The sequence below is a fragment of the Mauremys reevesii genome, linkage group 7, assembly GCF_016161935.1.
Source record: "Mauremys reevesii isolate NIE-2019 linkage group 7, ASM1616193v1, whole genome shotgun sequence".
In the NCBI taxonomy this organism is placed as follows: domain Eukaryota; kingdom Metazoa; phylum Chordata; order Testudines; family Geoemydidae; genus Mauremys; species Mauremys reevesii.
The window spans coordinates 88,556,483-88,580,649 of record NC_052629.1 but is presented as its reverse complement, the minus strand read 5'-3'; the positions used below and the strand labels follow the sequence as shown (position 1 = coordinate 88,580,649).

The window sequence follows — 24,167 nt, the reverse complement described above, 5'->3', positions numbered from 1 at the left end:
TTTATTCCATAATTATCTAAACTTTGCTTATTTTACTTCATATAAACTATATTAATATGAAATGATAATATTGCTCAAGCATGCAGGAGTGAAATCAAGAAGGCCAAATCACACTTGGAGTTACAGCTAGCAAGAGATGTTAAGAGTAACAAGAAGGGTTTATTCAAGTATGTTAGCAACAAGGTGGTAGTCAAGGAAAGTGTGAGCTTCTTACTGAATGGGGGAGGAAACCTAGTGACAGAGGATATGGAAAAAATTAATGTACTCAATGCTTTTTTTGCCTTTGTCTTCACGAAGAAGATCAGCTCCCAGACTACTTGCACTGGGCAGCACAGCCTGGGAAGGAGGTGACCAGTCCTCTGTAGAGAAAGAAGTGGTTCAGGACTATTTAGAAAAGCTGGACGAGCACAAGTCCATGGGACTGGATGCACTGCATCCGAGGGTGTTAAAGGAGTTGGCGGATGTGATTACAGAGCCACTGGCCATTATCTTTGAAAACTCATGGAGATTGGGCAAAATCCCGGATGACTGGAAAAAAGCTAATGTAGTGCTCATGTTTAAAAAAGAGAAGGAAAGGGATCTGGGGAACTACAGATCAGTCAGCCTCACCTCAGTCCCTGGAAAAATCATGGAGCAGGTCCTCAAGGAATCAATTTTGAAGCACTTCGAGGAGAGGAAAGTGATCAGGAACAGTCAGCATGGATTCACCAAGGTTAGGTTAGTTCACGCCTGACTAACCTAATTCCCTTCTATGATGAGATAACTGGCTCTGTGGATGAGGGGGAAGACAGTGGACATGCTATTCCTTGACTTTAGCAAAGCTTTTGATACAGTCTCCCACAGTATTCTTGCCAGCAAGTTAAAGAAGTATGAGCTGGATGAATGGACTATAAGGTGGATAGAAAGCTGGCAAGATCGTCTGGCTCAATGGGTAGTGATCAATGGCTCCATGTCTAGTTGGCAGCCGGTATCAAGTGGAGTGCCTCAACAGTTGGTCCTGAGGCCGGTTTTGTTCAATATCTTCATTAATGATCTGGAGGATGGCGTGGATTGCACTCTCAGCAAGTTTGTTGATGACACTAAACTGGGAGGAGTGGTAGATCCTCTGTATCCTATCCCTACCCTCCAGTGTGACTTAGACAAATTAGAGCAGTGGTCCCCAACATTTTTCATCTGGCGAGCGCTAGACAACAAGCCACGGAGGACCATGGCAGCGGACGAGCATCTGCCAAAATTCCGCCGACAAGTAGCAACGTCAATAGGCGTCGCCACTGAAATGCCGCCGAGAAGCTGCGTCATCCAGAGGCGTTACCGCCGAAATACCGCCAAAAATCAGCAGCAACGCCTCTGGATGACACAGCTTGTTGGCGGCATTTCAGCAGGATTTCGGCAGCGATGCCTCTGGATGACACAGCTTGTTGGCGGCATTTCAGCAGATGCTTGTCCACCGGCCAGTACGCGGGTGCACTTAGACGCCTCGGCAGGCGCCATGGTGTCTGCAGGCACCACGCTGGGGACCCCTGAATTAGAGGATTGGACCAAAAGAAATCTGATGAAGTTCAACAAGGACAAGTGCAGAGTCCCGCACTTAGGAAGGAAGAATCCCATGCACTGCTACAGGCTAGGCACCAAATGACTAGGCAGCAGTTCTGCAGAAAACGACCTAGGGGTTACGGTGGACGAGAAGCTGGATATGAGTCAACAGTGTGCCCTTGTTGCCAAGAAGGCTAACAGCATTTTGGGCTGTATGAGTAGGAGCATAGCCAGCAGATCGAGGTACATGATCATTCCCCTCTATTCGGCATTGATGAGGCCTCATCTGGAGTACTGTGTCCAGTTTTGGGCCCCACACTACAAGAAGCACGTGGAAAAATTGGAGAGAGTCCAGCGGAGGGCAACAAAAATGATTTGGGGGCTGGAACACATGATTTATGAGGAGAGGCCAAGGAAACTGGGATTATTTAGTCTGCAGAAGAAAGAGGGGGTATTTGATAGCTGCTTTCAACTACCTGAATGGGGGTTACAAAGAGGATGGATCTAGACTGTTCTCTGTGGTACCAGATGATAGAACAAGGAGTAATGGTCTCAAATTGCAGTGGGAGAGGTTTAGGTTGGATATTAGGAAAACCTTTTTCACTAGGAGGGTGGTGAAGCACTGGAATCGGTTACCTAGGGAGGTGATGGAATCTCCTTCCTTAGAGGTTTTTAAGATCAGGCTTGAGAAAGCCCTGGCTGGGATGATTTAGTTGGGGATCAGGTTCTGCTTTGAGCAGGGGGTTGGATTAGATGACCTCCTGAGGTCCCTTCCAACCCTGATATTCTATGATTCTATGATTTATTAAAGGAAAAATATCTAAGACAAGTATTCTCAAAGAAAAACTCTATGTAATTAACAGTTAATTAAATTTGCAAAATATATACTGCAATTATGATTCTGTCCTGGGAAAACTGATAATGCACATCATTCTTTATTAGCCTCATTTGGCAATTTACCAATAAAAGTTCCACCCATAACAAGTCTGAAAGAATTTTTTTATGCTGTGAGGTCACTTCCTTAATCCATGCCAAACATATTTATAAATGGTACAATTACAAACTAATATAATTTCTGAAACAGTTACAGTCACTGGATTTAACAGTTTCAAAAGGACACCATATTGAAAATATAAATGAAATTAACATATTTAATATCATGTAAGTGCCACATTAGCCATAGTGTACATTATATACAGACACTTGTGTTTGCGATGGCTGTGTGAGTGTTATGTAACCAAAAAGCTCCATCATAATGCATAATTTAAAACCTTGTTTTATGCATCTCGACTTTACTGTTTTTAAATCTGCACTGTCTCAATACAAATCTAGTTTTAAAACAACTCAGAAAAAGTTCTTAGTTACACTATTGGAACGGTAAGTGTACCAAAGGTGTGCTGAACCAATAGAAATATATCAAAACTTGTAATACAATGATAACATATGTAAGCACATCTTGGCTGATTATAGTCTCCTGAAAATTACATAATACCAAATGGTCAATTTGATTCCACCAGCTTGAAAAAGATGACAGCTAGATGAAAGCTAAGTGAAATTGGCTCCAGAATATGCATATTTTTATTTTAAAAAACACAAGAATTAGAAACAAGGCATTTCGTCTGCTTTCTTTGTGGGAAATGTTAAAGCAGGAAACATTCTGATAGTGAGAAAGCCATATTAGGAGATTTAGAACATTTCCATTTACTTTTTATTCCATATATATATATACATACACACATACATATACACATACATATACACACACACACACATATATATACACACACACACACATATAAATTGCTGCACTGCAAGACAACAGGTCTCCAGTTTCACACATTTTACTCACCAAACTTGGACCTTTGTTCCACAGTTCTCAGCCAGGAATGCCAGAAGACAACCTTAATTTAGACGGATTGTTCGCACGATGATGTCATACCAATACAGTCATAGCCAATCAATCCCTCAAGCTTGCAACGTCACTTTATAATTCACAGTGAGCAAAACTTTAATATAATTGTTTTTAGAAGACTGAGCAACACCAAGGTTTCTGACCATAAGTTTCCATGATCTGCTGCTATTTTGTTTCTACATGGAACCAAAAAGAATTTCACATTTGGTAGTTCTACTAAATTGTTGTTGCATTGTCCAATGTCACCAATTTATGACACTTACCATTTCATGCCAATATTTATGCTGAAGAATTATGGTATCACTGTAGTGAAAGTATAGTAAATAAGAGCCAGTGTCAATCATGAACAAAGCTGCACATAAATGAGGCAACAACAAGTACAGGTCTGTCGCATCTTACGCGCATGTTAAATGCGCGTAAGATGCAACAGACCTGTACACAGTTGAACATTAAAAAAAAAAAACACAGCAATACCATAAAAATAGGATGCATGAAAGTGAAAGTCCTATGTGCTGAATTATTCTACCACCTCACCCACGTAGAGCTATGCAGAATTTTTTGGATGAAACTTTCACTTAAAAATTCAGATGTGAATTGAAAAACGTGTTGTGAATTCATGTTTAATTTCTGGATTGTTGTGGTGAAACAATTTTTTTTTTAAATCAATGTTTCATTTTGACATTTTTAAAACAAATTATTTTGATTCAAAATGACTTCTCATTTTTAATATTTACTTAATAAAAATGTAAAAGTCAAAAATGAAATGAAGCATTTTATTTCAGGTTAAACAAAAACATTGTTTGACCCAATGACTTTTGTACTTTTTCAGTTTTCCAAAAAATAATTAAAAAAATAAATAGATAAATGTGGTTCAGCCAGCAAACCAAAAAAATCAGTTATTCGCATAACTCCTCCCGCATACTGCATATCTGCAACGTTCATGCTTTGGCTTGTGTGACCAGGCAGAGAGACAGTGTTTATCCACCATGACCTACAGGCTGAGGTAATTAAATCTGCATATGCAGAAACATTAAAACTGATGAGTTTTGTGAGTATAAATTGCCACACCTATATTATAATCTTTCAACTGTGTATGCAGCTCCTAGTCATACCATAGGATACCATAAAAAAAAATATTAGGTCATTTGGCTCATTTCCCTACCAGTGCAGCGTTGTCAATACTCTCAAGCACTTAATTTACAGTTCCAAAATATTCTGCCAAGAACACAACTGAAAGCTTTTCCTCACGAAAAACATCTTTCCATCATTTGACTGTTATACTGCAAAAGACAATGCATTTGAGACTGTGGAGTTTGCAGAGGTAGCAAGGGAGCTTTTGTCTAAACTATTGGCGGGGGGGAGGAAGTAGTGGCTCAGGCTCCTTTTTGGGAGGGGGTGTTTGGGAAGGGAAGAAGGCATCATCTGAGCTGCTGGGCAGGCTGGTGGTGCTCAGATAAGTCTCTGGCTCCGGCGCACCTTAGGAAGGGCTAATAAACACAGTCCTTCCACCCTGAGCCCCTTCTCATGCCTTATTTACCAGCTCCCACACCAGGGGATTAGTGTAGGACTGGTTTTCTGGGTCTCCTGTGGGCATTGCACTAGTTGCCTTTTTTTAGGCATGGGAAGACATTTTCCCTTCCTCACCAGATTGGCCTGTTTGGGGTGGGTTTTTTCACCTTTCCCACAGCAGCTCAGGGATCTGGTTGGCTTAGTCAGGAGGTAGGGTTCAAGTTGTTGCAATTTAGCAGATGACAACTGTCCAGCACAGGTATTCATTCCACAGGGGTCCTGGTTCCCTGATAAATCGGAATTGGAGTGGACTTAGGGAAAAGCTTGGGAATTGGGCTGGCGCTCCTAATGTCTGGTAAAGCAAGGAGACAACCCCCTTTCCCCAGCCTCTTAACCCTCATATGAGCAGGTGGCGAGGTCCAAGCAACAGGCTAGGAACACCCAGTGTAGTGATAGTGGGCTGATAGTCATATCCACCTTGTGGAGGGCTGCTAAGGAAGGAATCATGATGTGGTCTTTCTTCCCATGTGTCTGGGGCCATGAGGATCATGTTCTTAAGACATGTATGATAAACATATCAGGTTTATGTTACAGTGACATATGTAACTTAACATAAAGTGTAAAAAATGAATGGCTCCTGGCAGCAAAAGGACTAAATACAATTAGGGTTTAATTTACTTATTTTAAAAACACACCTAGCTCATTCCTCAATTACAAAAGACACTAGGAAAGACCCATTAAGAAAAGGTCAACGTTTCTACTGTAAAATCCTTACAATAAGCATTATGGTTCTAAAGTATTGCTTTGGGCTGAAACTTGAATGAAAAATTATATTTCAAGGAAGTATAGATGAAACTTACATAAGTGCAAAAAGGGATTAGAAACCAAATCAGAACACTTTGGGTGTTCCTACATATCTAAAGCACCTTCAGATATTTTTGAGGAAAAATGTTTATATAACTTGACTTATAGCTATTTATAGAAAGCTAGAATTTATGGAGATAATTGCATCATTTAATATTTATTCCATGGTTTAGTAATTATCACTAATGACTTATTACATAGGATTCAATTAGTTTCTGGTTTTCATCATTTAAGCTTAAAAACTGAAAAATACCTGCTTGTTATCCCTCTGAAGACTCTGTACAGAATGTGATACCTATGAATAAAGCACTAAAAAAAAAGTACTAATGTCAGTTTTGCCAACTCCTGACATTTTATCCCCACTTGAGATACTTAGTATTTTTCATTGTCTCAGCTGCTCAATCAGCTTAATACCTGAAATACCAGCATTGATTAAAAAAATTCTAGTCCTCATGCTTGCGAAGAAAAACTTGAAATTCACCCTAGCTGACCCAGCACCAGATGGGAAATAAAAAGAACCCAAAATGTACTCATTATTCCTAATACATTTCTAGAGTTGGCATTCCTGAAATACTGCATGATCAAGTGGATGAAGCTTGTGGTTCAAGAGGTACTGTCTGCTCTTTTATTTCTCTTACTCTTAAGTAAATCAAAAATTTAAAACTGACATTTTATGGCACTTCTTACGTATGTTAACTAGTCAAGACAAACAGGTACCTTTTGCCAAAATGTGTTTTGGGGATGTTTCTGATTCCAAGACATGAATAGTTCTCAGAGTGGAGGATTTTATTTCCAGTAACAGTAACAACTTGTTCTGAAGGAAATAATAAAACAAGCTAGTGTCATCGTCACTCTCCTTGGGCATAATAGAGTCTACACTCATTTGACTTCTCGCTTCACTGCAAACACTGTTCTTTCCATTGACCATTCATTCCACTGGACTGTTTGCTTCTGGTAAGCACAAAATAAATTCTACTTGATATAAAATGAAGATGAATATCTTGAACAAATATTTTGTACTTAATTTAAAACTCAGTTTTGACTGATGGAATGAAATGAAAAGGTTGGACATTTCATGTGTCCTGGAAGAAATTCCTGGGACACCAAGATGTTACATGAAAACCTGGGACATATGAGTATGTCAGCTATTCTATTTATACAAGCATCACCACTCTTGATAAATGCACATCTGAGCCATAAAATAAAATGTTAACCCACTTAAGTTTTAGTACTGTGTTATTGCACCATGAAAACTGCTTCACGTGTTCATTATAGCCTGGTAATTCACTGTTTATCAATTTTTCTTCTAATCTGCCCACATTATGCATAAAGTTTGCAAAGGAATCTCTAAACAAAATATTAAGTATGTTTCGTTAATGCACTTGTTTTTATTTGCATTGTCCATAGAAGTGTGCAACATTGATATCAAACTGTTCCTACCATATCTGAACAGGATTTAAGAAAAAGAAAAAAAATCACAAATGTATTCAAGTGTAGGCAGCAAACCATGCATTTCAGTGAAATATGTGACACAAGGTGAATTGATGCAAACAAAGTAACTATGACAAAATGAAAATTAGAGCTGTCAATTAATCGCAGTTAACTCATGCAATTTACTCAATAAAATAATCGCAATTTAAAAAATTGAGATTAATGGCAGTTTTAGTTGCACAGTGCAACAATAGGATACCAATTGAAATGTATTAAATATTTTGCATGTTTTTCTACATTTTCAAATATATTGATTCTAATTACAACATGGAATACAAAGTGTACAGTGCTCACTTTATATTATTTTTATTACAAATATTTGCACTGTAAAAATGATAAAAGTAGTAGTATTTTTCAATCCTCCTCATACAACTACTGTAGTGCAACCTCTATCATGAAAGTGCAGCTTACAAAATGTAGATTTTTGTTACATAACTCAAAACAAAACAATGTATTGGCTCTAAACTTTTAGAAGTCCACTCAGTCCTACATCTCATTCAGCCAATCACTAAGACAAACAAGGAGATAATTCTGCCCTTTTCCTATTTACGGCACCAGAAAGTGAAAGCCGGCATTCACATGGCACTTTTGTAGCCAGCATTGCAAGGTATTTACATGCCAGATACGCTAAACATTTGTATGCCCCTTCATGCTTCAGACACCATTCCAGAGGACATGCTTCCATGCTGATAATGCTCATTAAAAAAAGAATGTGATAATTAAATTTGTGACTGAACTCCTTGGGGAGAACTGTAGGTCTCCTGCTCTGTTTTACCCACATTCTGCCATATATTTCATGTTATAGCAGTCTTGGATGATGACCCAACACATGTTGTTCATTTTAAGAACACTAAGTGCAGATCTGATAAAACTCAAAGAAGGTACCAATGTGAGATTTCTAAAGATAGCTACAGCACTCAAACCAAGGTTTAAGAATCTGAAGTGCCTTCCAAAATCTGAGGGGGACAAGGTGTGGAGCATTCTTTCAGAAAACTTAAAAGAGCAACACTCTGATGCGGAAACTACAGAACCCAAACCATCAAAAAAGAAAATCAACCTTCTGTTGGCAGCATCTGACTCAGATGATGAAAATGAACATGCATCAGCCCGCACTGCTTTGGATTGTTATCGAGTAGAACCCATCATCAGCATGGACACATGTCCCCTGGAATGGCAGCTGAAGCATGAAAGGACATATGAATCTTTAGTGCAAGGGTTGACAAGTGGTGTGCCGAGTCTTCATTTATTCACTCTCATTTAAGGTTTTGTGTGCCAGTAATATATTTTAACGTTTTTAGAAGTCTCTTTCTATAAATCTATAATATATAACTAAATTATTGTTGTAAAGTAAATAAGGTTTTTAAAATGTTTAAGAAGCTGCACTTAAAATTAAATTAAAATTCAGAGCCCCCCGGACCAGTTGCCTACCCCTGCTTTAGCGCATCTGACATGTAAATATCTTGTGGCACCAGCTACAACAGTGCTCTGCAAATGCCTGTTCTCACTTTCAGGTGACATTGTAAACAAGAAGCGGGCAGCATTATCTCCTACAAATATAAACAAAATTGTTTGTCTGAGCAATTGGCTGACCAAGAAGTAGGACTGAGTGGACTTGTAGGCTCTGAAGTTTTACATTTTGTTTTTGAATGCAGTTTTTCTACATAATTCTACATTTGTAAGTTCATCATGATAAAGAGATTGCACTACACTTGTATTAGGTGAATTGAAAAATACAATTTATTTTGTTTTTTACAGTGCAAATACTTGTAATAAAAAATAAAGTGAGCACTGTGTACTTTGTATTGTGTTGTAATTGAAATCAATATATTTGAAAATGTAGAAAACATCCAAAAATATTTAAATAAATGGTATTCTATTATTGTTTAATCACACAATTAATTTTTTAATTGTTTGACAGCCCTAATGAAAATTGAACGAGTTTGCTGGCATTTTAAATATCACCTTCAAAGAAATTACAGCTTCACTGAAACAAAGTTTTCTGCACCAGGGCACTCACTTGAGGAAAGATGTGTTAAACATTGTCCTATTGCTATAACATGACAGAGGAAACAATGTGGTTCTTTATGAGGTACGGTAAGCAAGAAAAAGACAAATTAGAGCTTCTTCATCAGGCCACCAGCTGTGGCAAGTCATCAGTCAATTTAATATATACCTACTGACATTCCTAATAATCAGCTGTTAAGAAATCCAGAATAGAATCTAATTAATAGGGATGTTAAAGGTCATTTAAACAAAACATTACCCTTAAAACAACAACAAAAAACAGAAAAATCTTGCTTGTAGCTAAGTTTGAAAGTAATTAGATTATAAATAAATTGGTTTGGTTATAAATGCTAGGAAGCTCTAGGATTAGTGAATATTGAATACATTGCAGTTGTTGAACTGAAACAGCTATGTCACGTCAAAAAATGGCAATGAACATAAATTTACGAAATCAGGGCCGGCTCTGGCTTTTTTGCCACCGCAAGCAAAAAAAACCCCAAAAACAAACAAAACAAACAAACAAAAACCAAACATCTGCAGGGCGGCCAGAGCCAAGGTGCAAACTTTCAGCTAGTGGGACTCCCTGCACTGCAGTAGAGTGTGCGCCCCGGCTAGCGGGGGGAGGGGAGGGAGAGAGAGAAGGGGGATGGCCAGGGCTTCCTTCAGCCAGGGCGCTCACCACTCAGCCCCTCCCACCGCGTCGCCTGCCGGGAGGGCTCCGCACTGCTCCAGTCAGCAGGGAGGGAAGGACGCGGGCTGCCAGGCTTGCTGCTGGCCTGGCACTGGCTGGGGCAGACAGAGTGCACAGCCGGCTCCCAGCAGGATGCTCCCCTCCTCCGCGCCACCGCCCCCTGCAGGGTGGCCAGAGCGGCAAACAAAAAAAAAAAAGGGCGGCCGTGCCGCCCTAGGATTGGACGGAATACCGCCCCTTAGAATCTACCGCCCCAAGCACGAGCTTGCTTGGCTGGTGCCTAGAGCTGGCCCTGTACCAAATAGACAGGAAAAGATTTGAAAATACTTTTCTAATTAAAAATACTCCTGTGATTTTACCCGTCTGAAATCTCAGCTGGGTTAGTGAAGGAGTTTCAAAATAAAACAAGCTCTCAAACACTTGCAGTTTATACAAACACACTGCATCTTTGAGGAGTATGAGAGAAACATACACAGTATATAAGAACATAAGAATGGCCATACTGCGTCAGACCAGTGGTCCATCTCGCCCAATACCCTGTCTAACACTGGCCAGTGCTAGAGGGAATGGACACAACAAGGCAATTTCAAGTCATCGATCTCCTGTCATCCAATCCCAATTTCTGACAGAAATTTAGGGACACCTGGAGCATGGGGTTGCATCCCTGACCATACTGCCTAGTAGCCATTGATGGTCCTCTCCTCCATGAACTGATCTAATTCTTTTTTGAACTTTTATACTTTTGGCCTTCACAACATCCCCTGGCAATAAGTTCCACAGGTTGACTGCGTGTTGTGCAAAGTAGCACTTCCTTATGTTTATTTTAAACCTGCTGTCTATTAATTAATTTCATTCAGTAACTCCTTGTTCTTGTATTACGTAAAGGGGCAAATAGCATGTCCTTAATCTTTTTCTCTACACCATTCATAATTTTATAGACCTCTATCATATCCCCTCTCAGTCATCTCTTTTCTAAGTTAAGCAGTCCTAATCTTTTTTATTTCTCCTTATATGGAAGTTGTTCCATACTCCTAATCATTTTTGTTGCCCTTCTCTGTAACTTTCTCCAATTCTAATACACCTCTACCCCGTATTAATGCCACCCGATATAACACGAATTCAGATACAATGTGGTAAAGCAGCGCTCTGGGGGGGGTGGGGCGGCACTGTGCACTCCAGCGGATCAAATCAAGTTCGATATAATGCGGTTTCACCTATAACGCGGTAAGATTTTTTGGCTCCTGAGGACAGCGTTATATCAAGGTAGAGATGTATATCTTTTTTGAGATGGGGCGACAAGGACTGCATGGAGTAATCATGGTACATCCATTCTTTTGTGTCCATTTCTTGTTCTATTACTGTTCAAACTGTGTCTAATTTACCTGCCACATCTTGACTACATTTCTTTAGTGCTGTCTGATTTTCCTTCCTTCACTTTGAGAAGTGAAAACAAATGCCACTTTGAGATTTAAATATTCATGATTGTGTTGCATTGACACCTTTTTAAGGATTTTTTGCACTTCATTCTGTTCACTTACAAGTTTGAACTGATGCCAACTCACTCTCAATGTATCCCTCTTGAGTTAAGAAACTGTTTTTCCAGTTAAAGATATTTGGCAATTTTCCATCTTATTTTTATGACTTTGTTAGATCTACCTTTTTCAGTGTCTGGTTTTTATATAAAGATGTCTGTAGAGCATTCTAACAAAGCAATCTGTAAATGACACTGACGTTCTGATACAAGTTGCATTTTTTTAAATAGCTACCAAAATGCTAAATCAAAGAATTGTGTTGGCATCATAGAAGAGAACTGAGAGCCTTAAAAAATCCCAGTCAGAAGCATAGACATTGCTTTTTAAGAAATGTGTATTTTTCTAACATTATTTAATACAATTATTTAACACTTCAGTGTACGTTACGCAATGCAAACACTGAAAGAGACAATGCTACGGCCTAATGGAGCTTACATTCATATCCTACAAGCCCTGTATGCACAGAATTACATCGTGGTCAATGGGTGATCCATAGATGAAATGCTCACAGAATCAGGCCATAAATCAGGCATGGGTACACATGGAGAAAGTACAGGTGGAAGACTCAATCTTGAAGCAGTGCAGAAACATATTTTAAATGTGCAATGAAGGAGGCAGTTTCAGATATAAGCAGATAAAAAGAAGAAAGCACAAAGATCAACATTTGTCTTTTAGAGCTGACATAAGGGAGCAGTCAGAAGACACCAGCTGCAGCACACAACAATTTCTATTGGTTCTTCAAAACTCAAGAACTAACCTCAACATTCTTGAGCACCATCTACTGAAACCTTATCTATTAACTATTTGCATATATACAGACCGTGCACTCACGTAACAGTAGTCACCCTTATTCAGTATAGGGTGACAGATGGTCTTCAGAGTCTAAGACGTTAAATGCCAGATTTACGTGAAATATAGAAATAGCCTGTTTAGATCTGAGCTTTCATGTCTTTTGAATCAAGCATTCTAGTCCTTTTCTTCTGAAAACATAAACTGAATATCTGGGTTGGAAGTCACTCCATTCTGAAGGACTTCAAATCACTTTGCACCCTTTTGGAGGCAGCAATTCTCAGGCTGCCTCTTATACCACTAGGGTTGCCTCAGACTCTCCTCCAGCTGGATGCCTGAAAATGAACTGCAGTAGAACCTCAGTTACGAACATCTCAGGAATGGAGGTTGCTCGTAACTCTGAACAAACTGTTATGGTTGTTCTTTCAAAAGTTTACAAATGAACACGGATTTGAAACTTTACTATGCAGAAGAAAATGCTGCTTTTAACCCTCTTAATTTAAATGAAACAAGCACAGAAACAGTTTCCTTACCTTGTCGATTTAAAAAAAAAAACACAAAACTTCCCTTTATCTTTTTAGAAATGTACATATAACACAATACTGTACTGTATTTGCAGGGTGGTTTTGTTTTTGGTGTGTGTGACTGTGTGTGTGCGCGTCTGCTGCTGCCCGATTGCATACTTCTGGTTCCAAATGAGGTATGCAGTTGACTGGTCAGTTCGTAACTCTGAGGTTCTACTGTAGTTTGCTTCTGAGAAGCCATTTTGACTTTTGGCCACAGGGCTGGCAGTCTAACAGCGAAAGACACAATGCAGCCAAATCAATTAAATAGGGGCCTGAAAGAAAAGGGTTCACACATTCTAGTACAGACTGTGATGCTGACTCCCTCTGTGCCCTTAGTGAAGTCTTATCACCTCATTATGCCTTTTTCTTCCTTCTACAAGATAAGAAGCCAACTGTGTGTGTAATACCATGGTTCCTGGTAACATCTACTTTTTAGGTCTTTAGAAAGTGTCTGCATCACAGAAAATGAAAATATTGGTTATTTACTGTTTCAGTATATTACAACATATTATTTCCATACAATTACAGCATTTGATCTTATACCCAGTTGTGGCTTTCCTACACTTTAGCCATTTTCCCTTTCATTTCACACCATTAATCAATCCCTTTTTTTTCCTCCATCACTTCAGTATGGTATCACAATCCACCCTCGGGGGGGAGGGGGGGAGAGGGAAGAAATTACTTAAGCTTCTGATCTTGCATTTTGTACACACAACTAAAAAAAAATCCACTCAAAGGTCTGATATTCCAGTCTATATACACACAACTAACATTTATATTAACAGGCGAACTCCTGGCCTCATTGTAGTCAATAGGAGACCTGACAGTGATTCCAAAGGGGCCAGGTCTTCAGCCTTGTTCTTGGACAACAGATCAGGCATCATTTAGGACTTACATTTCATAAACTCAATCTGGCTACATTTGATGGCTATTTTTCAGGCCCCAAAAGCTGCACAGCTGCTTAAGGATCCATTTTAGGCTTAGTTTTATTTAATTTGACATTTATGTTTCGTGATGAGAGTCTTCATCTTTTTATACAAACAGCAACATACAACTCGTTTGATACTGGTGACGCTGATTTTGACAAAGACAATGAAACAGAACTTTCCATAATTTCTTTCTCATGCTGACTTTTTAAATTGTGCTCCAATATTTTTTTCATTTTGAGGTCACTATGGATTCTAAGCCTAGAGTGAATAATACTGTGTGCAATCAATTCCTAGTCATGAGAACTCAGAGCATCAGCTCATATTAACTATGATAAAAGCTCTTTTTGCAGTTTTGTAACATTTGGGTTGGGTGAATTGGCTGAACAGCTGTAGATGGTATGTTTTTACTACATATGTTTAATTATTTGGGTGGTGGGAGGTGCAGCAGAGTGAAGGCTATATGAAAGTTGCAGGAAACAATGAAATCAGATGGTTTTTAAAATATGTTGTTGATATTGTAAGTGTGTCTATTTGAATTCAGCATAATGTTTTTCTTTTATAAGAATTAACAGACTAACAAAATAATGGGGGGAGGGATAGCTCCATGGAGCATTGGCCCGCTAAACCCAGGGTTGTGAGTTCAATCCTTGAGGGAGCCATTTAGGGATCTGGGGCAAAAATCTGTCTGAGGATTGGTCCTGCTTTGAGCAGGGGGTTGGACTAGATGACCTCCAGAGGTCCCTTCCAACCCTGGTATTCTATGATCTACAGAATTCTGAGACCATAATTAGAATTTGGGGAAAAAATATTAAGAGGAAAAAATCCACAAAGGTTTTAAACATCATAAATCTCACTTTACCTGAGGACTGAAAACCCCTTTTCTAAAGGTTCACTCTCTCTGTAGATGACACACAGCAAAGCACTTAACTCAGAATGAGACAATTCTTTTGAAAGACCGAGCTCTGAACTATACCTTAAGGACACATTAAATAGCTCACATCCTTTTTAAGGGACACTTTTCCTTCATTTCCCAGTAAATCTTTCAGTCCAGTTAAATCGCCTCCTATCCCTCCCCAAAAATACTTTCTCCAAACCAAGCAAATATAAATAACCCTTCCAAGATTTGACTGGGAAGAACTATCGGGAAACTGAAAGGTAAGGGTGGAGACTTGATTGAGAATCTGTGAAGAGAAGAGAAAATAGCTAATTAAGGATCCTGGGCAGTGGCATTGGAACAATTTCGATAATGGGGGTGCCAAAAGCCATTGAACAAAACTGTAAACCCTGTATATGATGGAAACCACTTCAAGCCAAGGGGTGCTGCCACACCCCTAGCATCCCTAGTTCCAGCACCCCTGGGCCTACGGAGAGCAGAGAATATATCAAATTGAGAGTAAATGGATAAAACTAGAGGTCTAAAGATGTACTGGGAGTGTTGCTGGACAAAAAGATGGATGGAGGAAGGAAAAGCATAAGGGTAAATTGTTGGGGGAAGAGGATGGGTTGATGGTATTGAGGACAGTTAGAGACTTAGTTGCGGAGAGAGATTTGACAGGGCTAGGATAGGAAGCACATGAAAAAGTTGAGAAGTCAAGTGAGAAAAGACTATGGAGGACAACAGACAAAATATGAAGAAAAAGTAGGTCCAACAAAACGTGGGAGATAAACAGGGGGATAGAACAAGAAGATTAGAACAGGGGACAATGAACAGAGAACAGAAGGCAAGCCAAGACATAAGGTAATATGGAAGGGGTGAGGAAGGAGAGCTGCAGAGAGGCAAGGGTAGTAATGCAATGAGTGAAATAGAAGGAGGAAATGGCAGGGAAGGATTTAATGGGAAGTAGGGAAAATGGTGTGTGACTAAAACAGATTGGGGGGGAGAGATGAGAAGCAGAGTAAAGATGGAGGAAGAACAGAAATCAAAAGGGATACAATGAGTTCTAACATTTTGTTTCTATTCTTTGTCAACGTTTGCTGGAAAAGTATATAATAAAAATTAAATGTGCATAGAGAAAGGGATCTTTTGGACATCTGATTTCAGTAGGGAGGTGTGCACAGAAGTCTAGTGTAGCTGCAGTATGTATAGAAAGGAAGCATGCATTAAACAACTAAAAACCCAAACTCAGAATACAGCAGAACCTCAGAGTTATGAATTGACCAGTCAAACACAAACACCTCATTTGGAACTCTTAAGTACACAATCAGGCAGCAGCAGAGGGAAAAAAAAAACAAACCTAAAAAGCAAATACAGTACAGTACTGTGCTAAACGTAAACTACTAAAAAATAAAGGGAAAGCAGCATTTTTCTTCTGCATAGTAAAGTTTTAAAGCTATATTAAGTCAATATTCAGCACACTATTACTGAAAAATTGCTTATGTTCTTATTTTTACCATATAATTATGAAATAAATTGTAAAATAAATATTATACCTACATTTTAGTGTATAGTACCGGTATATAGTACGATATAAACAAGTCATTGTATGAAATTTTAGTTTGTATTGACTTCACCAGGGCTTTTTCTGTACTGACTTCAATAGTGCTTTTTCTGTAGCCTGTTGTAAAACTAGGCAAATGCTTAGATGAGTTGATGTGCCCCCTGGAAGACCTCTGTGTACCCCCAGAGATACATGTAACCATGATTGAGAATCACTGTCCTAGGCCTTTCTGGAGACAAAAAAATTAATCAGGGAGGTTCATATCCTCACCAAGATGTATTCTAAGCATGACAAAATAGCTACAAAATTTCCAAGTTTCCAATTAGCATCATACACACTAAACTATCTGAAAAGAGCTACAACATTCTGTAGTGTTATTAATTCCACACATGGGCAGTACTTGGAGCATAGATGCCCCCCCATTAAAAACAGTGACTGCTTTTAGAAGTGTGTATCCAGTAGAAATGAAAAGCTGTGTAAAATATTCTATTTTGCAGTTTATTTTAATATCAAATAATTGTACCATGACAGAAGTTTGGACAAATATAAGATCCCTTGAAGGATTATATTTTGGTTATTTTTAATTGCCAGATAATTTGTCAGATTGGGCTCAATATCAGGTGGTCACCCCAGTGTTCAAAACTGAAACACTAACTAGGTAATGAGGGTAAAAGGCTTGCAGGTTTCTTCACACAGGCATCAACTATTATACAGTCAAAGAAACAGTGTGCTCTTGCACACAAGTAGTGACCAGTGTGGAGACAATTCAGAAAGCGAACACAAAACATTTAGTCCATAATCTAGGCCTTCCATCACCCTCAGAATGGTCTCTCCCTCATGAGTGTACACATAATTTGGAATAGGCCCTTCCTTCTTCCAGTGATCCCACATTGCTATGTCTGGGTGCCTGGCTGTAGGTTATTTTCAGCCTGTGAAGAGATGTGTTCCCTCTCCATTTGTAGCAGCCTTTACTATGCGTGCCTCTTCCCTTTCCTTTCCTTGTGTTTTGATTGCAGCTGGAGGGCCCCTGTGCAGGTTTGAGATCAAGTGCTGTGAGGCAGGGCTGATTAATTCTCTGAACCCCTGCATTGGCCTAGCATCAGGTTTTATAAACCCCATTACTCCACCGCAGTATATTAGGAACATGGTTCCTGGGGACTTTCCTCAAACTAATGGAAGGCAGTTACACCAGCAATCAATGGTGATGGATATGTTGGTGCCACTAGGCCTGAGTAAACCAAAGTTGTGACTTTGGGCCTATGTGACCCAAAGTACCTTTATGTAAAGTGCTTTTGTTAGCCTTACTAAACTTTTGTAACCTTTTGTGTTATGTGCTAATTACTGCAGTGGTAAGGTTGCTTGATACTAGATGTAGCCAATATTAAATAAGATAGGCGGAAAGCAGGTGCTGTAATTAAAGTTATATGCATGAGAACGTAGCCCCCACGGTGGGAAAGTACAGATAACTGATCACAGAAAAGTTGCTAACGAGCTAAGGTGGTTTTTTGCCAAGTATGACTTAACTGCTTCATGTGATTGCTATTGCAAAGTGTATTTGCTGCATGGGAATGAAAGGTGGGGGGAGAGGAGGAGTGTGGGGGTAATGGGAATGCGTAGCTGAAGTTCTGTATAAAGAGAGGAAAACCGCTTGTATCGGGGTGCAGGATTTGAGAATGCTTTTCTCCCTGGCACCTATTTGGGCTTAAATAAACCTGGTTTTGCTTCTCCACCCTGGTGTGATAATTAGTGCGACGCACACCGGGCAACGAACCCTGCTGTTGCTCCGCCTCGGGCTCTTTGAGTCAGCAACAGATAGTTGTGGCAAAGCATTTGAATTAGGACATCCCCCCCCAGGGATTGATCCTATAACCGATGTTATTCAGTATACAAATGAAGCTTCTTATCAAGCTCGCCTGCAGCAGGAGTAGACTATCATCTGTAATAAAACTTTAGAGTGAGAGGGTACATGCTATGATGTTTCTCTTAATCAGTTATCAGTGGGATTCAGGGAACATGTTGTCCATCTACAGACTGGTTAGTTAAATCTAAGCCACCTCACTTGTGATCTTTGAGATGGGAGACTGTCACAAAGGGCACAGCAGCTTTAAATTAACAAACATCCTCCTGTTTGAAGATAGGGGAATATACAATTATTTCCTTCTGCTCTGGTCTCAAAAAATATACATTGATGGTTAGAAGGCTTCTTCTTATATTAATTTCCAAAATCAATACAGCTAGTTATATCTACACGCTGAACCTTAGAGCTACAGACCTTCCTACAAAATATCCTTGCAGTAAGTACCCTCCTTTCTCTCAGATTTACTTTCCAACAGGATACAGAGAACTCTACATCCCCTTCCCAACCTATGTATTGCTAAGGAAGTCCAAATAACACCTTCTGAAAGAGGGCTCAGTTAACATGTAACTGAGAAGTTCACAGTGGGTGCAATAAATACTGCAGTTTTTGAAGTTACAAATTGTCTATTACAGCTGCCTCCCTGCTGCATTCCTTTTTTGTTTTCCTCTCTGTGTGGCCGCCCCTCCTGGCCATGGGGCTAGCAAGAGTCATAGCCTGGCCTTGCTCAGTGGAATGGCCTTTGCAGACTAACCAGAGCCATTGCTCTGCTCAGGTGGGGGTGGGCCCCTGCCTCCTTTGTTCAGACCTGGGCTCGATGTAGGGGGCGCTGCCCAAGAATGCAAGACCTTATATGGCCACATAGCTAAGCATGTAAGTCATGCCTGTGACTTAGAACTAGCCCGGACACGTCTGTGCACACCTGAAGTCTTTTCCCTGCTTTCTCTCCTCCCCTCTAAGAAGGGGAACCAATCAAAGTTACTGGCGGGAAACTGCCTAAGTCTGCCTATATAACCAGACATTTTCTAATCAGACCTCGGAGAAGGTCCTTGCTTTGCCACCTGGTCTGATCAGCTAGGGGTCTTTGGGAGGCCCTCTGCCCGCTCTCATTTGTTTTTGAGCGTACCCCCGTTTTTAAACTCCCCTCGCACGAACAACGAATTTTGCCTGGAGATCTCCTGATTATTGTGAGCAAATTGCGTCCTCTCTGCGTCCTCTGATGCTGCTGCTGTGCCTGCTTCTGCCTCTTCTGTTGTCCTGGGGATTGGTAAGAACTCTCTCTTGCAGACCCTCCCTGTTCTAGCTGCTGGCTTTTCTTTCCCCAACAGCCAGACCCAAGTTAACTCCTTGGTCTGCATCTGTAATCTGTTTCTGGTTCTGCAGCTCCTTTGCTGCTAGAAATAAACCTGTGCCTCCCTGGATTCTATCCTGGGCAGCTCACTTGCAGTTGCTCCACTGCTGCAGCCACACCCTTGGAGAGCCACCCCTAGTATAAGGTGCACTCATTAGGTTAAGTTAGGTTTAGCATTATACTCTGTAAATTAGGCTTAGAGAATTGTTGCATTGTGTTTTGTTACTTGCTAATTTGTGTAGTCTTGGTTAAGTTAGATCATAGATAAGATTTTGCTGTGTTTTGTATAATTGTGGTTAAGTCTGTCTTTCCACTGCAACCCCCCCCCCCAGCTTCTTTCTGTCCCTCTGACTCCTTACAGTCTCTCTGTTCTCTGTCTCTCTCTAAGTTTAAATCTCCCTCTGCTCCACCACTTGCTCCTCTTCCTCATCCCAATCTAGCATAAAACCCCAATGGTTACTTTTTCCTCTCTGATACACCTCACATTCTACATTTACACCACTGTGACACATTTTTACCTAAAATTGTTTGTTGTTTAACATTTTTCCATAACTGTTAGTTGATTATATACTGCTGAGACACACCTTTTTACATAGAAATTGTTAGCTACCTGTTGCTTTTATCAGGGGCGGCTCTACCTTTTTGGCCACCCCAAGCAGTCATGCGCGGGAGGCGCCCCAGAGCCGCGGGAGCAGCGGACCTCCCGCGGGAATGACTGCAGAGGGACCGCTGGTCCTGCGTGGCTCGGCTGGACCTCCCGCGGCTGCGGACGGTTCGCGGGTCCGGTGGCTCCGCTTGAGCTGCCGCAGTCATGCCTGCGGGAGGTCCAGCCGAGCCGCGGGACGAGCGCCCCGTCCGCAAGCATGACTGCGGCAGGTCCAGTCGTCCCGGGGCTCCGGTGGACCTCCCGCAGGCATGACTGCGGCAGGTCCGCCGGCCCAGCCTGCCGCCCCCACCCCGGCTGCAGGGGACGGGCCGCTCCTCAGCTCGCAGCGGCAGGATGAGCTGGGGCCCCAGCCTTTTGCCACTCCCTAGATTTTGCCGCCCTAGGCACCAGCTTGTTTTGCTGGTGCCTAGAGCCGCCCCTGGCTTTTATACTTCAGTGTTAATTGTTTACCAACTGTATTGTATCCCACTATTGAAACCCCCTATACTGTTCACCAAAAGAAACCCCTCCCCAATTGTCTACCTTAACAAACCCCATACCCCTCACTATTGAATTTTCCCTGTTTTTGCATTTTCTTAATAAAGTGTATTTTGCACCCCACCCATGTGGTAATTGCTCCCCAAGATCCCATATACCTGCTGGCAGGGACACAAATGAGTGTCATATTCAATATTTTAAAATTCTAAATGTACTGCTGATTCCAAAAGTGTGCCAAGACTTACTCATGTAGGCAGTGCAGTTGTAGCTATGTCTGTCCCAGGATATTAGAGAGACAAGGTGGGTGAGGTAATATCTTTTGCTGGGCCATCTTGTTTCCCTAAAGCTTACTGTGACTGAATCAGCACTCTGGTCACAGCAGCTCCAATCATACAATGCAGAAGGGAGCTGGTTAAACAGAGCTGTGCCTAATTTGTGGGTGGAGGAGAGCTGAAAGGCTAATTAAGCCATTAGGCAGAGGCTACAAAGAGGCACAGGAAGGAAGTAGAAAGGGAGGGATGAGATGAGAGTGATTACCCTTCCCTGTTTGTTACAGGAGCTCAGGGCTCCCTAGGACTGTTGGAGCAGAGCTCTATATAGTCTGAAGGTGGTGGGAACCCACAATGTAAACACACTGCACAAGGTGTTTGACCAGCACAAGGGTCTCTGAGAAGTTCATGAGCTGGAGCAGAGGCAGGAACCAAGAAGGCCCTGTCACATTTACTCATGTGAATAGTTCCACTGAAGCCACTGACATTCTTCTTTCTAGCCAAATCTCAGAACCAGAACTTGATTCTCACCTTCAAAACAGTCAAAAATGCTCCTCTGCTTGAAATATTGTCATTCGTTGAGTAACACAGTGGACACCACCCAAGTGCCCCCTTGTGACCAGAGGTCCCTCTGCCTCGGTTTTCCCCTTCTTCAGGGCTCCTTAAACTCTACACAATCACACTTTCAATGACTTCCTTTTTGGGAGGTCTATGGGGTTTTTTTTGGTCAAATTAACAAAAGTTCCCCCCCCAAAAAATAAGAAATCTTGCACCCAGCCTGAAGCTGGGCACAGCCACTCCTCCCTGCCGTACTGTACCTTCTTCACGGATCATTGCAGGAGGCGCTCTCTCCTTACAGCTTCATTTTGCAGTCTCCTGCTAGCTCTGCCCTCACTGAAACTCTGTGACACTTTATAGCCCATGTGCAGTCCCATCCCCTTAACTGGCTCAACTGGGAGCACCTGCTCTGGCTGGACCACAGCTTCCATTATTCTGTTCTCCCCTGGTTTTCCCCTTACCTGTGCAATCACTCCTTCGATGTGTCTTTTGGACGATCCTTCTCATCCTCCCACCAACTTTCTGTGGGAGTTTCACAGAGCTCCTTGGCCCTGGCCCTTCTCCCGCTCCACCTCATCTGAGTAATCTGATCCACAAACACAAATTCATTTGTCATCTCTACACGGATGACACACAGATCTAACTCTCTACTCCAGACCTGTCTCCTGTCCAAACTAAAGTCTTGGCCGGCCTCTCTGACATCTACTCCTGGATATCTAGCCATCAGCTTAGGCTTAACATGGCTGAAGCAGATTTCTTAATCTTCCTCCACAAGCCCTTCAAATTATCTCCTTTCTTGGTCACTGGGGAGTATCACCACCCTGACTGACAATCAGGCCCATAACTTAGGAGTCTTTTTTGACTCCAGCCTCTCTCTAGGTCTTCACATCCAAGCTATGTCTAAGTCTTGAAGATTCTTACTGCACGACATCTGAGATACAGCCTTTCCTACCCATCCACATAGCTACAACTCTCATCTCACATCGCTATTATTACTGCAACATCCTTTTCTCTAGCCTTGACATATGCAGTCTTGCCCCACTCATATCCATTAAGAATGTTGCTGCAAAGAAAAGGTTCCTAGCCTGTCACTTTCCAGCCTTCCACTGGGTCCCCATTCCCTATCACATCAAACATAAGCTGCTTGTCTTCACTTTCAAGGCCCTTCACAGCTTACCTCCCCACCACCTCAAATCTATCATTCATTACTGAAATGTCTACTCCCAACTCCCATCAGACCATGAGGCCAGCCTCCATTGCCCACTTAAATTTTCAAACAAGCACCTTTGTGCTTTCTCTCATGCTGACTCTCATGCTTGGGAGAAGCTTCCTGTAAACATTCACAAAGCCACATCATTGTTCTCCTTCAAATCCCTCCTTAGAACTCCCCTTTGCCATGATATCTAAAAAAAACTTGACAACTATTATGCTACTGATGTGCTGAGACCGCTGCCCACCTGCTGACCAATACTGTTTTCTTATACTCTATTGGTCTGTCTGAATCCATCTGTTGTCTTGTCTTATACTTAGACTGTATACTTTTTGGGGCAAGAGACATCTTTCTTTTTTGTTCTGGTTTTGTACAGTGCCTAGTACAATGGGATCCTGGTTCATGACTGGGACTTCTAGTGACTAGAACATATAAACCAGTCAGTCAATCAAAAACCCAACATGACCTAGAGTTGCAGAACCAGACCCTACACTGAACAGGTCAGTAGTACCTCTTAATAACAAGACAGTTAAAGCCAAAAGAAAGTTGTCTATTTTCTTCACCACTTCACCACATAGACAATGAAAATATCCTGCTCAATTTAATTTCTTTTGTAGGGAGTGACATTCTTTTTCTTGTGCACTAACATATTGCTGTTTGTGCTTACAACATGATGAGGAATGGTTTGCTTTTAAATGACTTAATTAATCTTATAAAAAGAAAATATCCTGTTCATGCAGAAATCCTCCTATCCATCCTAAAACCCTTTTTAAAATAAATGTATTTTGGGTCTAAAACAAGGTGAATGTACCACTAAAGCAGTTGGCAGTATTCTAAGCACCAAGTAGGATTCAGCTAGGGCATCAGATGGGTCACTTATAGCATGCACCTAGAGAGCATCAGAAGACAGCTGTACTGTAAGTGCCTTTCCTTTCTGGTTTTATTTTAAATTTAAAAGGGAAAAATATCTTCTGTTATACGTAAATAATCCATCCCATTCTTTTACTGTGTGTTTTGTGTTAAGCACTTTGGGGAAAAAAATACTAGAGCTGCAATGATATTAAGCTATATTAAATCCTAAAAACATTGCTTCTTTCATAGTTTCTCATAAATTGTAGATTACCTTCTACTTTCTTCTTCTTTATATCCAGTGGTTCTTCTCCAACTGACAACTTCTTATGCATAAATTCACATTGTTCCAACATTCTCTTCATAACAATCAGAATGAGAAGCTTTTTCTTTTTAAAATGAAAGTTTAAATTTTGAATTTCCACACATGCAAAAAATACAAGGCCCTGTCCATTACTTCCCCTTCTTAAGTGTGTACAAAAAGTATGAAACATGGAAAGAAGCTTTGAAATAGCCTCAATGAGAGTTCTCCCAAGGGGGTACCAGTTAGCAAACTTATATGTTACAGATTAGTGATTTGTCTTGTTTTTCATAGATTAATGTAGAGAGGAAAGGATTTCAGAAGAGAGAATGAGTGAGTAAAAGATGGAAAACTGGAGGGACCATCCATATA

General features: G+C 40.8%; 1 protein-coding gene and 1 long non-coding RNA gene across 12 annotated transcripts in view; one reads left to right on the top strand and one right to left on the bottom strand.

The window, feature by feature from the left end:
• Positions 1 to 24,167, bottom strand: part of SYN2 (synapsin II) — a 443,697-nt gene that overhangs the window by 414,881 nt on the left and 4,649 nt on the right. The gene's annotated exons all lie outside the window — the stretch shown is intronic.
• Positions 1 to 24,167, top strand: part of LOC120369152 — a 38,151-nt gene that overhangs the window by 11,553 nt on the left and 2,431 nt on the right. For 3 of the 10 annotated variants that reach the window (XR_005582958.1, XR_005582957.1, XR_005582961.1), the window contains 2 exons: positions 9,228 to 9,398; positions 23,022 to 23,145. This is a non-coding gene — a long non-coding RNA (uncharacterized LOC120369152). Of the gene's footprint in view, positions 1 to 3,406; positions 3,530 to 6,372; positions 6,429 to 9,227; positions 9,399 to 23,021; positions 23,146 to 24,167 lie in introns of all 10 variants that reach the window. The other 7 variants (XR_005582964.1, XR_005582962.1, XR_005582965.1 and 4 more) reach the window with 4 other exon arrangements.